Raw genomic sequence first — 15,485 nt, forward strand, 5'->3', positions numbered from 1 at the left:
TGATTCATACATACGTCATGCCAAGAATGTAGCAATAGACGAAGTAGTTGTGAATTAATTCCACACCACAGGCATATCACTATCAAATGCTGGTTAGTATACTTCGAGCGATTAATGACTGTTATGTTCGATACCCTCAATTTCTGCTGAGAGAAACTGTGTGAATAGTGCCATGTTCAAAATATGATAAATCATCAATCAATTATCGTTTTAATTATACTGGGTATCAACTATAATATAAAGTTGCACGATATTTGTCCACATTGGATACTTCCTTACCACAGATTGTAAATGTTATCATTGTTGAAAAACGAAACTCGTGTCCTTTTGCACAAATTGGACGTAAATGTGTAGAGCAGCAAATAGTTATTGTTACACTATTCCTGTCGAATGGCTCAGAAGTGTCACCTTCCTGAGTACACAGCATATAGGTCATACAATCACATCTATTTCATAGATGAATAATGGAATATAATTATATCAAGCTTTGTGTGACTGATTGTTGTTTAATGCTGCACAATCATAGTGGCAAGGGCGGTCTGTTCATGCTACTTGAAAGAACAACACGGTGGTTTAACATCACAAGCATGGTCAGATGGGCCACAGGTCAGAAGCAATGGCATGCAATCCACAAAGTCGACCCTGACCATCCGCTCCATTTAGCCGCCTCTTACAAGTACAGGTTGCAGGGTGCATATTAGTCTGTCTTAAAGTCCCGTTCTTCCTAGTCCTCCCTGTAATACAAAAGCACTTAATCAAGCAAGTCTAGATTTTCCTCAGATTCTGAATCCTCTCTCACTTGCGCTCCTTTCTGATTTAAATGGTGTTCTCTGTTGCTATCAAAATTATATATGTATGATGTTATATTCAGATACTAAGCGTTAGTCTAGGTACTTATATTCTTAACCCAAATTCCTAGGAGTGTAAATAATGGAAACTTATCAATAAAACGAAACTGTTGATATGCTCCAGATTCTTTCATGAATTCGAATAGCATCTGATAATTTCCGAATTCAATCATATGGAAATAATACCGCTACCTAAAGCATACTTTGTGTACTGGCTATTGTCATAGTCTAGTTTCTAGTCTAGAGAACACATTCTGCTAAATATAAACTTTGATTTATAAACATTAAACGAATTAATGAATTGATTAAGGAGTCAATCCAACACTTATCAACAGGATTACAAATGAGACACCGGTTTAATGTCTATGTACTGTCAAATCATGTTCAACCATGTATGATATTTACATTTGTAATACAATGTTTTGCCATGGTGTTTACTGAACTGTCACTTTTCCCCAATAGCAGGTCAGCGGCGCTTGTCATTTAACAGTTGGGTATTTCACAGTTTCAATTATAAAGTTGTACAAAACACAAAGCTAGCCCTTAGGCATCATTGATGTTGAAAACCTGCTTTGTCGATGTCTCTTAGCAAAGACAGTGGAATCTACATCAAACCCCTTCCATTCCCAGCTCATTTTATTTCCCCAAACAGATGAGCGCTTTGATTAAACAAAGAAATTTGAAGGATATTAAACCATAAATGTAAAATCATCTCCCGAAACGCACTCTATTTCATCCGATTTTACAGCCAATTGTTTCGTACCGGTTACTGTTTCAAAAGAGCAATGAAAATAAAACATTTACATTGCTCTGTTCTTGATAGCGGTATGTGCCGATGAAACATTAAAGATTAACTCAACGTCCAAGAAGAGTCTCCCAATCACACAAGCATGGCCGTAAAGAGCGGTATCGTACAATATGGATGAGAAACAATATCTACTTCGGGCCTGGGGTAGCAAACTTTAATTACCCCCTGTTTGATGTGAATGATGGTTTGGGCAGAGATAAAACTAGCCTGGAAGATGGAAATGTCCCTTAAGGCTGGAAGATGTTAACGCCAGACGCTGAGAATATTCGTGTTTGCTAGCCTTGAGCATCTTCTACACGGCCCTAAAAGCCTATCTCCCACTCTTTATCATAGAGATTCAAACTTGGATTATGGCTTGGGGTCATGTCTTTCAATAGCCTTCACAAAATGGCATGAGAAGTGATAGACGCATGGGCCATCTCTGCCCACACGAAGCCCACTGCTTTCATCGGGGCTACCAATATGCCTCTCAAGAATCCCCTACAGTTGGAGTACGTTAGGGTGTCTATATATATGTGGTGTAGGATGTCATTTGCCTCACTTACCAACAAGAGACTACTCAGAACATTGCCAGGTATCGGTGCTCCTTGTGAAACATATATTTGGCATAAAGAGCATACGCCTTTCAGTCAAAACACAAAGAGCTGCCAACACTTTGGACTGGTTCTATTTTTGCATTCTACTTCCACTTTCCTTCCCGCAATTATTACATAGCAATAAGATAAACTTTAAAGAGTTTGTAATTCTTTTTCAATATTACTTGGTAAATGCCAAGGTTATATTGACTGATGCCAATTCCAAATGAGACCCTAACCTTTTGAGTCCAAGTATTGGTTGTCAGAAATCTGAGTACAGCTCATGGTTTAGCGTGACTCCAGAGAATCATATAAACAGTACAATTATTTATTACATACCATACAATACTGCCGGGGTTTAGAATGGTTTTCAAGTTATGCCCTTTTAGCATACCGTTGTAACATTTAGTGATGTGACACTGATTTTATCGGAAATTACTTATTTTATATTTATTTGAGGTAAAAAAGACATGTAATTTTATTCAGTCGAAATAAAACTATATGCCCGGACTGCTTTCAATGTGATCTCTTTGATCCATTTTAGAAGTTGATTAGTAATAATATGGGCAAGATGGATTCTTATGGATGACAACTTTATAACAAATAATGTGACGTTTCGTATACAATCTCACACCGCTCTGTGCTGTAGTGCCTTTTACTCTTGCTTAACAACGGTATAAGTATTTATAACGACAAGAGGTATGATTATATAACGACGAAGTTGTCATCCTATAAGACATCTTGCTTTCATTATTATACTCGGTCTGCCTTAATGACACAATGATGTTATTCTAAAAAAATGCACGTAATATACACAATAATTAGAACTTTTCGTGATAAAACTTTCAACGTTTTCGGGTCATTCGATGAGAGGCACAAGTAGTTTTACAGGCATTCCAGGAATTGTATGACGATGAGAATCTATATGAAGCACACGTTCCTCCGCACACCTTGGAATTAGGTCACCCTGCTTGGTAGCATCATCAGTATTTACAACCAATTTACACTTACAAGAAAAGCATCAGTGTTATTTTACACCCACCTACTTCTGAGTGTGATGTTGGCAACACGTCCAACTACAATGCTCGGATAATAATTAAATGGGACGGTGGTTGCTTTGAGCTGTTCCCCTCTGAACAAAACCAAAAGAAATCCCGAGATTAATTCTCCAAAACACTAACTAGGATATCAAAGTTGATCTTCAGGCAGCATCTCACGACTGTCTGGAACCCTCGGGGAAGGATCTTCCAGATTATCCCGCCATTTTGAAAAAATCAGACAGTTAGTTTTTCGCTTCCTATGATCAAAATAATATTAAATCCAAAGTTTATTGTCCGTATTCCTTAAATAGTGGTATATCCATTGATGCTAGGCCTTCTTTTGGTGTCTTCTACAAAGGCATCTCTACTCGTCTCACTTCATGAGACGATAGGACACTTCAAAGCCCTCCTAATCTCGCTGAGGGGCTGTGTTGGCCCTGCCTGACCCTCAGACGTGTATTTAAAGTCGATGTTTTTCACGCACAAGTACCCCCCTAGGTACTGCGCTATGTAACTCGCCATCTTAGCAAGAATTGAAACATTCACACTGATTCACGATTTCATCACCGGATAAATGTTATTTTGAGATGTAATGGAAGTGTACGATTGGAAAGCCACGTACATTTGTGAACTATGGAGGACACTGTCACATTTTGGCAAAGCTGGATGTTGTATTTAACCAAGATTCTTCTTTTGGTTTTGTCATTTAAACAAATATGATCGTATAATCATTTACGATTTATTACCTCTAATTTTAGCATGTAATGTGATTATTTCTTATCAATAGTTTTAATATCCGAAATGGAGCAGAAAGTTTCAGACTATCAGAACATAGGCACAATTAACACATTGCAATCATAAATGGCAAATAGCTTAAAAAGACATGCGTAATGTTCTTTAGGAATATAATACAAATATAACTCAAGAAAAACCTCCAATATCACCATGTAGAAACGAGATTCTGTAACATATTGTGTTGTTGTTGTTGTTGTTGCTGTTGTTGTTGTTTTTTTTGGGGGGTGATTTTGATATGTCGATTTTTTAAAATATTTAAATTTCAGTGTTGATCTTCATTTCAACAAATGCGTAACAATACGCTTTTTAATTTCAACTGTAAAACAGCATCTCTCTCCAAAATGAACACAAGATCATACACAGGCGAATATAACATATCTGAAGTATGTTATTTTAAAAATTGAAGTTTATCTAATGTGTATAATGTAGTAATGTTAGGTCAACATCCTGGTCCGTGTTTTTATATTTTCGTTTGTGTCTTGGTACCTAATAATCTGAAACACAAGGTCTAGATTCAAGTTTACAAAAAGTACATCATTATTCGAACAAAACTATAAATCAGTCGATCTAGTCTGTTATCATTCTACAGTTTGGGCATAATATTCTACTTAAACTTAGCACAAAAAGGTGTTTTCAAAGACGAGGAAGTCCTTATTATTTTTAATGATATAAGCATGTTAGTGTTTCTTGGCCGTTAATGAGAGTGTCCGAAAATGTGGTAATTGGGAAGCCAAAAACAATGACATCTCTGGTAGGCTTCTTGTTCTACACAAATACTTCATGGAGATTTCTGGCGGCTAAAACCACCACTTCCGTGTGGAGAAGAGGGACAAATACCGCACCAAGCTCAATTTTCATAATTATAAGGCCGTGTGATATCTTAATTAAAGGAAAACTTAGGTTTGAAATAAGACTTTTTCCTGCAGCCAGCCCAATTAGCAGTGTCCACGAGTTGGTGAAAATAGCAGGCCGCCTGAAGGGTAGTGTCAATTACACCCGTGCTGTACATCCTCCATATCTCTAGGAGCAAATGCCTTAAGACAGACAGAATTGAATACAACGAATAACCCAATAGATCATTATTAGACAAAATTAGCGGTTACAGTCCTATTCGTTCTCCCCGGGAACTTGACAAATAAGCATAATCGTCGTCGCGGCAAATTCATGATTTGGAAACCGGTTGGGAGACTTGTTACAAATTTTTAAACTTTTTTTTCGGCAGTTTCCGTCTGAGAATTTGCGCCTCCGAGCTCAAAGTGTCCGGTCGCTTGACTTTAATTCTTTCAGCCCGTCCTAACACAAGTTCTATTCAAAAGCCGTTCATTACAACCTTTCTGGCCCGCTCTCTGCCCCTTGGACATGGGAAAGTAAGCCAATGTCGCACGCCTTTCGTGCTTTGACGTATGCGAGTTTTCCATATTCTCCAACGCCCAATAGGACTTTAGGCAACTTTCGGGTCCATGCACCCAAGAAATAGGGTCATGCCGAAGAGGTGCCTCTATTAATAAAGGATTTTGTATGCTTCAGATGTCAATTATCTTTGTTTAGGCTCTAGGTGGACTAATTCCCTTTCTATCCTTGCTTAAAGACAAGATGAAGTGGAGGTGTAATCACCAGGTAGCCATTTCGCTCATGTGGATTTTATATCATAATAAACTCACGTTGTACCTCCAGGTTACTTTATCTCACCTGAGAGAATTGGTGTTCATTGCAGTCAATCACCAGTCTTTCAAACAGCTGATCTGTTTACGCAACATTTAAAGAATGCGCGTTTGCATTAACAGATTCCCTGACACCCCTTGGAGGTAAAGAAAGGAGATGAATAATTTGATTATGGTAGGAATATGTGTCCGGGTGTTTTGGCAGGTATATTTATACCGTTGGCGGTTATAAACACAATAAAACAATTCTTTAGGGTATTTATCAGTTCTATCTGTCTGGATTTATTGTGAAGAATTCAACGCTCGATGACTTAATGAAATGTTCAAACTTTAATTTGATCAATCTTATCTCGACAAACCCGTATGCAATTCGTTATAATAGTTATGTGAAAATATATATAAGCACTTTTTTAAATAACGTCAAAGTTCCAAATTCAAATTTCTCAAACCTAGAACCTTCGGGCTAATAGGAATAGTTTCCTCTTGTTTTGATCATAACACTAGTTTGAACTTTTAGGTTTTATCTTTTACTAAACAACCTCGGTAACTTGTCAGTTTTTAATGTCAAGCGAGATATCAATAATTATACTGATAATTTCAAAACGAATATTAAAGCATTTTCCCCCAATGCCTCTACGCAATGGCATATCCTAATAATCACTATTAATGATACATATTCTTTACCAATATCAGGATCCGAGCTTCTGCGTCAACGAAACAACAATATGTTTTCTTGTTATGTAAAAGTATTTTTGTTTTCTTTTGATCACATACAATGTTCAGGAAATGAATTATTTGTCAGTTATTAATACCTTAGATCGCACTACCAACATAAAAATGAACATATCTATAAGTCCAAACTGTTTAATTTGTAGTGTATTATATTCATCCCAGATGTTATACGAGATGGAAAAATGGAAGTTTTTGGACTTGAACATCGATGTATAGGCAACTATTGACAGACAGATTTTATTTTCAGTGTAAGGCCACTGGCCAAAATACATTTATACACATGAAACAGATATACAACATGCTTTAATTACTATTTTTTTTAATAAGGCGTGTAACTTTAGAAGAAAATAATACAACTTCTGCAATGTAGTTTCTCCAGTTGATTGTAGCAGAGCTTTTAGTATGTTCATGGTTGGATTTTGTAAATAGAATGGTTTTAGATGTGCCTTCCTTAGTTCACTGTATGATGGGCACTTTAATAGCACATGGCGTTCGTCTTCGATAACATGAATGTTATTTTTCTTGCATCTGTTGCATATTTTTTCTTCCCTCGGAATATTGTTATGGCGGCCTATTGTCGAGCATCTAAACCTCTACAAATTTAAGAAATTGAACATTGAATAACTGTGACCCTTTTCAGGGCATTTCAGATGTCTAGTTTGAGTCTTAAACAAGTTTGGGTAAATTGTGTTTGTATGTTTTGCTTCTATATTCTTCTTTTGAAATATGTTTTGGGAACAGGGATAACGATGTTATTGCAGTTTTGTTGCTTTCAATTTATTTACCTTTTAAAATTCCATTGACTATTTCAAAGTCTGATTTTGAAATTTTGAATTTTAAGATGTAACAGTAATGACGTAATATAGATTTCTGGATAGTAATTATGCCTGTAAGAATAGCTTGTGTTCAATGTTCTCATTTGAAATTGCATGCGAACATTGTGTTCGGTGTGTTCTGGCTAAAAGATACCGTTTTTGGACCTGGCTATTATTTCACTTTAAAATGTTACATACAGGATTAGTAATGAAGCATGTGCTGCACGAACAGCAACAACTCATATCTACTTCCATTTAACAATAAACCGAGATCCATCCACGAAACCAAATATCTTCCAGCCATGTGTCATATTGTCTGGTCCTTGCCACATACTTGAGGATCATGTTTTTCACAAACAATTCTGACCGACATCACTCAGGATATTTCCAACTAATATACCCCATTAATGTAGAAGGTATGAATTAGCTGGTCTTCACGAAACGTTGTTAATATTGTGCTAAGTATGGTCCTGGTATGACATGCGTTTGTCTGCTTGACATGCTATTTAAGATGGACATTTTCAATCGTAATCCCTTAATGGCATATTCACAAACAATACATATTGGATCTCCGTGTCATCTTACTTCTCGGCATATCTAATCATGCTGCATTGCTGTCTGGTAGCATGCTTCTCCGACATGGGCATAATGATCATTGGCGGTTAATAGCATATGTTTAATAGCAATTTCCTCTAAATCCGTGCCAGAGAAATTCACACGTTCGCGTACAATTTATGACAGTATCTCTGGACCAAGATGAAAAATACGTGGTGTCGTGGATAAAAAAATAATATTTTTATGCAGGGATTACCTGACAGGCGGCCCCACCCCAAATTAACTTGCAGTGTTACCCAGCGGTTCAGCCAAGGAGCATTTATCTGCCTGTATGTAGGGTCGTTGTATCCAGACTCGGATAATGTTGGTCCGGCCGTGTGTGTTACACCGACAGTGCTAATCAACAAGACTCAAAACACGGGGAGTATGTAACTCTCTTCATAAGGTTTTAATTAGATTAAAAGCCTGGGTGTTACAAACCTTGGGGGTTGATACGGTGGGCCCGGTCGGTCGCCTGCGTGACGGTGGTTGGGCCTTGGGGGTGCGGCACGGCCCATGGAAGACAAAAGCAATTAGTATAACGTGTAGGGTTCAATCAGAGGAGGGCTTCGGGGAACAAGCTTGCAAACTATTGATTAGGGTTTTTAGATTTCATCACTAATTTTAGACATTGTTAACACACAACTTAACATCACACATTGTGTTTGTTTAAAACTTAAGAGAGAAATTCTTAATAAGTTGAAAGTGATATGTTGCGCCTTAGAGAACAAATATGTCTGTGAAATGTTTTGATTCTCTTATTTATCAAAAGGACATGGAACAGCTGTGATAAAGAAGGTAAAGTGGTCCATTACACGAACCTTTGAAGAAGCGAACGATGAAAAGTCTATATCCCAAACATACCATCTATATCGACCGACTTCTTCGTTTAGAAGTTGGGGGTCTAAGGACGGAAACAATGTGTGCATCAACAACGTATTCATTACAGTGAGAGTAGGTTCTAAAACCGCATCATTTGCTTGATAACGGTGTTAGAACCTACACCGAAACGTCGCTGTCACTGTATAAAGACGTTGTTCATCCATATATCGTTATTCTTCCTCATTTACATTGAGGTATATACTAAGGTTACGTTAGTTCCGAAAAGAAACTTGGATCAAAGAATTGCATGAGCAATATGTCGTCCAATTACACTTAAACTTCATCACCCTCGTTGTTCTTTCGCCTGTATTAAATCGCCATTATAAGTCAATCCATCAAGACGGTCAAACAGCTCAGCTGAAATTTGAAACTAATTTGCTACTTCACAATAAAAGGAAATAACTGCTATTTCCGATTTTATAATTAACATGTGTAACACGAAGCACTATCAAATACACTAAAATACCAGGTGTTCTCAAAAATCGACATTCTTTCCGTGTACTAGTTCCTGTACGTATCTACAAGATATCACCATAAGTACCATTTTGAATGATTTCTGTTTCTTGAGTTACAATTAGATTTACAATATTCAAACACCAACAAACTTAAAACATCAACACTTTCGACGAATGCATTTCGTCTGTGCGCTGTGTCATTACACTGTATTCGTTAAAAAAGGAATCTGCCAACTCCTTTGTAATACAGGTAAATCTGAAACTTTATAAAACTGACATTATATCCATTTAATTTGTTCTGTATCTACAGTTTAAAATTGAAAGCATTTTAAGGCGCTATGAAAAGTCTTATCAAACATAACGAATGTGTTCTGTAGCTTCGTTTTTACATTAGCGTTGATCCCTGTTTGCGTTATGGCCGTGGTGTGCTGTTACAAATCATCGAACCAATATTAGCACTTATACTATGTGCATTAATGACGGAAATCATCATATTCCACATTACAAAGCATGTATCAAGATATCAGAAATGTCTTGCAAAGCAATTTACAAATGAAGAAGAGTATATGAGTACGGGTAGAAGTGCAGCACAAAAATAGACATTTACTTCCTTGATCTGGACTCTGTTTTTAAACATGAACCCATAGTAAAATTACCCCAAGCATTTCCTTGTTAAGTGCTACATCCATTACCTGTCAACGTCCACTCTCGCCGCCGACACGCCAGATTCAAACTAAAGGTTTTTGTCAAGGTATTTTTTTTCGAATGGAAAAGTACAATATCTGCAAACATGTTTAGCAACATTTTCAACATATGATACCTCGTTGAAATTTTCAACATATGATATCTGGTCGATCTATATACATATCATATAATTAAAACAGACTCAAATTTGAAAATAGCCCATGTTGAATTGTTTCATAAAATGCGGGTAATGTTGGAAATATAAAAGCTCAACATAATATCTTAGCATATTTACTAAACCATTGTCCTATCTATAACAAATATACATTTGAAGAGTAGAAGTATATAGTACTGACGAGTAGATACATGCCCTCTTGGACAAATGTGATCATTGGTGTCACAAAATAGTGATAGTGAAAGAAATTAATACGGGTGTAATAGTAAACGTTATAAACACGAACCGTACACAATAAACCCTTTCTAAACCAAACCCTTTGTAATCTAAACATCTACAGGATCGGAACTTTCAAATTTTTAATAATTTCATTATTTGTGTTTCTATCAGATTTCTGTAGGTTTTGATTTTTGTGACACTATATATGTAATGTGACTTTGGGCCAAGACATATCGTGTTCGTGTAGAGACTAATTACCAACAGGAATTATATTTGGAATTTGTTATAAAACAAAAAACGCCAAAACCTCATGAAAACAAGGTACCAGAAAATGCAATACACCTTCAATGTGTTTCGCCCTGTATTTTTCGTGATATTTTCTACGAAAGAACACATTAAACAAAAACAGAGAACATTAAGCTTGGTGTAAACTTTGCTGTCATAATCTCAGAACGAATTTTATTACACAGAAAATGATCCCGGAAAAGGGTTGGCCTTGGACCATATGATACGGGGATGAACACCCAGGTCAAGTAGCCTCCCATTAGACCATGATTTACCTGTGTTTAGGAGTGTTACCTTAGCTGATGACCTCTAAAGATCGATCATCGATCTCAAGTGTGATTAAAACTTGACAGGTGTTTCCGTCCTATACATTTCTGTCTTGTTTGATCCTCCAGGTGCAGCACAAGTCTTTTCTCTAATATCTCCCATTCCTCAAATCTAAATTATTGAATTATCGTCAATTTTCTCCATAATTTATATCTTAATGAGCTCTCCACATCAATGGCCAAACGTGTAAAATTTTGATCGGAAATGACATTGTATTTCCTCCGGTGAGCTTTCATCTCATGATTATGTAATGTTAAGCTACTGCTTTGATATTACACCAAATGTAAATGTTGAACAGGTATTTATCTTTTATGATATCGTATCCGAAACAAAAGCATGTTTTGTTTAATCACAGATCAAGCAGTTATGATTTTGGCGGAAAAATAAACTTTTAAAACTGATCTGATTACTCAAAAGACCAAACACGACCACTGACTATTTCTTTCAAATAATTTCAAAATCAAATCTCCAATTGAATAAATTCTCAGAATTCATAAACCAGATCACGGCAATTCATAATTATTCTTGTTTTGTTGATGTTATAATTGTTGTGACATTATCTTCGCTATGAGAATGACTGCTTTTAGTGACTTTACATGCAAAGCGTCAGTGCAAGAGAATACCCAGTTTTGACTATTCTCAGAAACAGATTCTGTTTACAAGTGAAAGTAGCTGTGAAAACTGTCTGAACGGAGGGAGCGTTCAAAAATTTACGAAATGATGTCATTCGTGTTCTAAAAGACACACAGGACTCTTAAACGCTAACATTAACACTCTAAATACATTATGAAATTGAGATCATTAAACAATGAAATCATAGAAAATGAAAAAGCATTTAGACTTTGGATTGAAAAGCATTGTTTCCGTACATCCAAGCACATATTCTCTATTATTTTGCTGTTACGTTGTACATAATGGTTGGAGCCTAATGTTTACAAACTGTAAGACAACGCATACTTGTTATGACACTGACATATCATTCAGAGGTTTAAACTTGTCCATATTTGCATTATCTACAAAGATGAAATCCTTAGTTTCTGGCATATCGTTGGAAAAGGTTATTTTACAAAACAGGAACGGAATCAGTGGAAAAGCCGATTCTGTGTTTATATTTTCCATATTCTATAGAAGAAAGTACGCAAGTATACCTTGTTTTAGGTTCTAATTTATAAACAACGAATTATTTTTTAAGAAGAACATATTGTTCATTTGACAAATCCACATTTTCCACATAATATTCTATATCTGAAGTAATTTCGGTTTGTTGGAAATTACAAAATCTGATCGACCGCGTTGATATTTCATGTTCATTGCACATTATAGAATGTATACAATTCACAATGGACATCACATTAATTAGGTTCTTTACAAAATGACTAATATAAAGAAATTTAGTTGTTAATATACGAAGTCTGCGGAATTTGTTCCCTTTATCGCGTGAAGACTACAACAAACAGAAAGCTTAGACACAATCCCACTCTTGACATAATACCCAGAATTGATAGGATCCAATAAAGACAGAGAAATTATTCGAACTTACATACCTGCCCGTGCTGCAGTCGGCTGTAATCACCTTAGTTTGAACCAAGCCAAGATGGCCATAGGGGGAAGCTAACCGGATTAGGAAAACTCGTCTCAGTTCAGATAAAAGTTCCTCTCCGTGCCTCAGGTTAGCGTTTGTCCCGCAATCAGATTTTAAAGAATTATTACAAAGAAACGATTTTTACTGAAAAGAGATTTCGTTTACATTACTGGGCTAGACGGCAACATAATGTGGTGCGTTGGTGAAACAGAAATAGTCAGAGTAGGAGTTCTTGGAAACATAGCGTCATGCGTGGCATTATGTGCATTTAACATTTAAAATGTATTTTGGAGTATTTCAGATAATTCGAAGAAGTAACAGTTTGCATGTTTTTTATGAAAAAATGCTTATACAATCATGAAATAGTACACAACATTTTATGTCTCATGTGGCAAAGATATTATTTTTCAATACCATTTGATCATTTTCAATGTGTCAAATATGAAACCTACTCTTAAAAAGTCAGGGAAATGAGATTCTCAAAACGCAGCTTCCGTCTTCGTGCTGTTCAGCGAATGCTAGAGGATTTTGAAGTATATCTGGAAATCGTATTCAGTTTTCGAAGGATGAATTTACTGACATTTACCTATTTTCATGTGTATTCTTAAGAAGAAATTAAACACTTACATGAATATGTCGATACGTTGGCAGTGACATTCCATAAAACTCGGATAACTGTCATTTGCATATTTCTGGACTATAATGCTCATGAGAGTGAATGACAGAACATCTAGAGAAGTGTTTTAACTCTGATGCCATCCATATTTGATAGTGATCCATAGTCACATTATAAAATATATTTGAGCTCGCATTTTGAAACGTATTATGACGGATATTGATATTTTCACAAAAACAAATTTAAAATAACCTTTAAGAATATCTGTGGTCTCGTTTATACGTGTTCTATAAGAAACGAAATTTGGTTACACTCGGGAAAAACGTTTTCATAAGTATATATATATACCAATATATCACATTTTGTTATTTACACATACTTTGGACAGTGCTTGTAGACAGAGATTTGAACATTTCACGTTATGGTTATAGTTACTAAGAGACAATTTTCGTATTGAGGGTTTGGGATTGTTCTTGTCATGAAGAGTTTTACAATAACATGTATACACTATTCTGTATCCTGAGAAGACTAACATCTGTATTGTCTTCTTGAACAGTGTTGATGGTGGTTTTACAAAACGGTTAGTATCACATTTATCTACTTTCATTTGAAACATTCTCCGCATGTACGTTGTGGTTTCAATTACTGCCGTCGTCTCCTTTGTTACACAATGGAAATCTAACGTTTCCTAGAATACGATTAGTTGCTATAAATTCCACAGCGATCGTTTAGACCCGATTCTTGGAATCCTTATTCTGGAAATGCCCTTTAGTGCTTGCGGTTTCGCCTCTGCAGAATATTATTGAAAACCATACGGTTCATGGCTTCTCAAACGAGGCGCGAAAACCCTTTCCCGTTCTGAACATCGCCAAAACACACCAGACTTCATAGCACCAGAAGACGAACCGTCCGCTCTAGGCACCAACACATTCCACTTGTCTACGCCTGTGATTTGTGATGAATAGATCAGACTTATGTATTTATCCAGAGTTGGTGGATAAGAACCCGAGGGATTGAATATAGTTTGATTCCTGACAATATCGTACCTGGTATCACCTCGACAATATCGTGTTCTCATCCTCGCTCACCCTTCATGGTGTTACGAGCTCCCTTATTAAAAAATCGTAATTATATTTGTGCGTAGCGTAGTTACAGTGTGAGCTTAGGAAGGCGATCTCCCCACTTTTGTGCGTTAATTTCAATTTTGAGACGTCCCCTGAGGGTGCGTCAAGCAGTTTGGAATCAAGTCACTCGTCCAATATCCGGCTCGCGCCTTGCCCGCCACTAAAATCAAGCAGGCAAGGCCCGAATTTTGCCGCGAGTTATCTGTCCATCTTTTCCTAGTGAGGTCCGTGTAGGTTGTCGCTCTTAGTCGCCTCTAAAATGGAGAGTAATCAGTTTAGCGTTCATTTGTGAGGGAAAATGAACAATTTCCCCGATTAAATGCATTTTCACCGCCTCCAGTTATATAGATAAGGCGCATATTATCAGATGCACTCAAGTATTGTTTCACGTGCAATACGCTGCTCCTACGATTTCATTGCCCAATACAATATCATTTTCACAATTCTCTTGTCTGGTGGAAAATTGAATCCTTTCTGAGCTTAAATCAAAGCATCCTGTTTGTAACGTCACGATATAATCAATAGCATCAGTTCAAAGAAAAAGAATATCGAATGTGCTGACGTTTTAAACAAGGAAAAAGTTGAAAGTAAATTGTTGAATGGTAGACTTCCACAGGTTGTAGAGTGCACAAATTAAAACTTTTCTCATTCAAATTTCAATGAAAATCTGGATCCTAAGATATTATAACATGATATCAACTGTGTTTTCTGAAACTGTAGAGGAACAATTCCCTAGCTGACATACTCAGTGGGAGAGGTCTGTTATATTGCAATATTAAAAATACTCCAAAGGGGTTAACTGGATAGATGTTACAGACTCATGACCACTTTTCACCTGTCCACTGCAACACAAAAGTGTTAAAGAGATCTGATTTTGGATCTATACCAGGTATCCAGTTTTCATGCCCAAGGGCCCTGAGATTCGGCTACCGATGAGACGAAACGTATGAAAAAAGAAGAGAGTGTGCTCTTACAAAATTTGTCATAATGACGGGTCGTATGCATGGGATGTGCCCATACTCTTTAATGATTCTTTGCAATTAGCAATTCAAACATTAGATTACACAGTATAACATTTCATTTATGCAGCTAAGTTTCAATATGGCGCCTGATACAGTTCAACTCATCCGCGAAACATGAGATGTTAATGTCTCGGGCGGATAACCCTACGCGCTGCAAACGAGACCGCACTAACAAATCTAACAAGCACGTGTAGTGCACGAGGAAGGGTGGGTATATACCTGCTCCAACCTTGCTACGGAAATTAA

The 15,485-nt window shown here is 36.6% G+C and overlaps 1 long non-coding RNA gene across 1 annotated transcript; it reads right to left on the reverse strand.

Annotated features, from left to right (window-relative positions):
* Positions 1-662: 662 nt before the first annotated feature.
* Positions 663-12,573, reverse strand: LOC124291578. The gene is made up of 3 exons (XR_006902244.1): positions 12,440-12,573; positions 8,310-8,363; positions 663-734 (listed from the first exon to the last, which is right to left on the reverse strand). It is a non-coding gene; the product is annotated as an uncharacterized LOC124291578 (long non-coding RNA).
* Positions 12,574-15,485: the final 2,912 nt, after the last annotated feature.

Source organism: Haliotis rubra, unplaced genomic scaffold (genome assembly GCF_003918875.1).
Source record: "Haliotis rubra isolate DU_JTF1 unplaced genomic scaffold, ASM391887v1 Scf497, whole genome shotgun sequence".
NCBI lineage: Eukaryota > Metazoa > Mollusca > Gastropoda > Lepetellida > Haliotidae > Haliotis > Haliotis rubra.